Below are 3,760 nucleotides of genomic sequence, written 5' to 3'. Positions count from 1 at the left end.
GGTCCTTGGAGAGGGACATCATGCTTGGGAGGGTGAAGGGACGGCGTAGGGGGGGAAGGCCCTCTATGAGGTGGATTGATTCAGTGACTGGGATAATCGGGATGGGAGTGTCGGAGACAGCGCGACTGTCACAGGACAGAGCAGAGTTTAGGACTGTTGTACCTAGGGTCGCTATGAATCGCAAGGGACTCTATGGCACGTAACAACATCAACAAACATTATAAGATCTAAAATAATTAATTTAACACATGTGCTTAATATACAGAAAACATTTAACTATTAGGCCATACTTTTCCTATCTTAATTATATCAATAGTGTTTTTGTTATTGTCATTCTTTCATCCCTTTCATCACTGTGGAATTAGTCATCTGTTTTGCAGGAGAAAAATACGTAGTCTGCTCATATTAGGATAGACAATTTAGAGTACAATGGAAAGTCATAATAAATAGAAGTCAATTGAATGCCGGTGGTTTATTTGGTTTTTGGTTGCTCAATGTTAATTACCATGCAGATTTTGAACCATGAAATATTCCCTTGCTCTGTTCTGACGACTGACTCTTGGTCCAAGTATAGGTTTCACATTAGCAAGATCAAGTGTTCAGGGATTCCCATTCTTCTCAGAGTCAGCCACAGTTTGTTATGATCCACACAGTCAAATGCCTTTGCATAATCAATGAAACACAGATAGACATTCCTCTGGTATTCCCTGCTTTCAGCTAAGATCCATCTAACATCAGCTACAATATTCCTAGTACTACAATCCCTTCTAAACCCAGACTGGACTTCTGGCAGTTCTCTGCTGATGTGCTGTTCCAGTCATTTTTGGATAATCTTCAGTAGAATCTTGCTTGCATGTGAAATTAATGAGATTGTTCTACAGTTTCCACACTCTCTTGGGTCATCCTTCTTTGGAATGGGAACAAATGTAGATTTCTTTCAGTAAGTTGTCCAAGTGGTTGGTTGCTTTCCAGATTTCTTGGCGCAACTTGGTGAGCACATCCAATGCAACATCTGTTAGCTGAAATATGTCAATTGGTATACCATCTATTCCTGGGGCCTTATTTTTCGCTTTATCCTTTAAAGTAGCCTGAACTTCTTCTTTCATCACCATAGGCTCTTGCTCATATGTTGTTTCATCAAAGTCTTCTGTGTCTACCAATTCCTTTCGATACAGTGACTCAGCATATTCTTTCCATCTTCTTTTAATACTTCCTGGATCATTTAATATTCTGCCTAAAGCACCCTTGATTATAGCAACTTGATGTTTGAATTAGTTCCTCAGTTCCTTGAGCTGTAGAAATGCTGAGCGAATTCTGCTCTTTTGATTTTCTGACTCCAACTCCTTGTACATTGTATTATAATATTTTACTTTGTAATCCCATGCTGCCTTTTGAAATCATCTATTCAACTCTTTAGTATCTTGAATTCTTCCTTCTGCTTTGGCTTCTCCGTGCTCCAGTGCAAATTTCAGAGTCTCTTCTGACATCCATTTTTGTCTTCTTTTCTTCTTCTGTCATTGCAATGGCTATTTGCACTCTTCCTGGATGATACCCTTGATATCCTCCCACAACTTGTCTGGTCTTCACTCATTAATCTTCAAGGCCTCAAACCTGTTCCTGAAATGGTTCTGAAATTCAGATGCGATACACTCAAAGTCATATTTTGCTTCCCGCGGATTTGGTTTAATTTTCCTCAACTTCAGCTTGAATTTGCGTATGAGTAGTTGGTGCTCTGTTCCACAATGACTTGTTATGCTTCATAGAGTTGGACAATGACCAAGGAGAGAATTGATGCTTTTGAGCTGTGGTGCTGGAGAAGAGTATTGAGAGTACCATGAACTGCTAGGAAAATAAACAGATTCATCCTAGAAAGGGTTAAACTGGGTAGCTCCTTGGAGGCAAGGATTCTGAAGCTCCATCTAACATATTTTGGACATGTTGTAAAGAGAGACACGTCCTAGGAGAAGGACATCATGCTTGGCAGGGTGGAGGGACAGCGCAGGAGTGGATGACCCTCTATCAGGTGGATTGATTCAGTGACTGGGATAATCTGGATGAGAGTGTCAGAAACAGTGCGATTGGCACAGGACAGAGCTGAGTTTAGGGTTATTGTACATTGGGTCGCTATGAGTCGCAAGTGACTCGATGGCACATAACAACAATAACAACAATGGTAATTTTGACTTCTCCTTGAATTTTAAAATAAAGTAAAATTATTAGCAATGTGGCTCTCTGAGGAAAAAGTGGTCACTCCTGCAGGCATGAGCTGTTCGCCCACTCCTGCTCCTGACTCACTGCTGTTCACTCTCCCCGGAGAACAAGTTGGTCAGGAAGCCGCACTGCAGACATGGCTTTTAAGGATACCGGAAAGACCTGGTAGAACCAGAGGTGGCCATTCACCGGATTAGGATTACTCTAACCAGCCGCAATGTAAAATCGCTGGAGAAGGTTTGTGCTGACTTGATCAGAGGCACAAAGGAGAAGAACCTGAAGGTAAAGGGATCGGTCAGGATGCCTACCAAGACTCTGAGAATCACTACAAGGAAGACTCGTAGTAGGGAAGGTTCAAGACCTGGGATCGTTTCCAGATGAGGATCCACAAGCGACTCATTGACTTGCGTAGTCCTTCTGAGATTGTCAAGCAGATCACCTCCATCAGCACTGAGCCTGGAGTAGAGGTTGAAGTCACCATTGCAGGTGCCTAAATCAGCTATTTTAATAAATTGACTATCCGTTGTTGTTGTTGTTTTAAAAAAATATATTAGCAATGTGATTTGAGTGCCATTTTACTGGACTCCGTCCAAATTTTGGTAGTAAAACAGATCTTAGGTGTGTTTGAATAGTAATCCCACAATAAAACTTCATAACCCAATAAAAATAATTTATATAGTTAACTTTTTATGTAGGTCATAAAAGTACCATATCCCCTATTACATGTAAAAACTTTCTCAACACAGCCTTCAAATAAGTCAACATCTAAGTACTATATTACCTTGAAACACAAGTACATGAATGATACACAAAGTATACAGACTTCATATGCAAATCAATATAAAATAAGAAAATAACTAGTGAAAAGTAATAAAAAATACAGACGTTGTAGTTGTTGTTGTTGTTGTTAGGTGCCATCTAATCAAGTGCAACTCATAATGAGTTATGAACAAAAGATCTGAACCCTGTTTTATCCTGCACCATCCCTCATTTCCTGACACACAAGAGCCCCTTGTAGCAGTCATGTCAATCTACCTGGTTGAGGGTCTTCTCCTTTGCCAGCTTTCTACCCTTCCAATCATCCTGTCCTACTTCAAGTGATAGCCCTTCCTAACAATGTGCCTGTAGTATGTGAGGTGGCAGCATCATCATTCTTGCCTCCAAGGAACACTCCAGCTGCATCCTCTCCAAGACATATCTGTTCATTCTCTTGGTCATCCCTGGGATGTTCAGTGCTCTTCTTCAACAGCACTACTCAAAGATGTCGATTCTTTTTCTATTATCCCTATTTTTTACAAGCTCTTAGATGTATAACTAGTAGTCAGAAGGACTATGGCCTGAATCAGACACACCTTAGTCCTCAAGCTGACATCAATACTCCTCAATAATTTGGAAAGGACCCTACCCGCAGATAGTCCCAGTGCAATTTATCTACTTATTTTCTGACTGCTGGTATCAATGGTATTAATTGTTGACCCAAGCAAGATGAAGCTGCCAACAGTCTCAGTCTTCTCTCCATCCATAATGGCACTGCCTGTTTATTATATAT

Source organism: Elephantulus edwardii, unplaced genomic scaffold (assembly GCF_000299155.1).
Source record: "Elephantulus edwardii isolate Elephantulus edwardi_28Jun2011 unplaced genomic scaffold, EleEdw1.0 scaffold00142, whole genome shotgun sequence".
Lineage (NCBI taxonomy): Eukaryota > Metazoa > Chordata > Mammalia > Macroscelidea > Macroscelididae > Elephantulus > Elephantulus edwardii.
Note: the sequence above shows the minus strand (reverse complement) of the source record.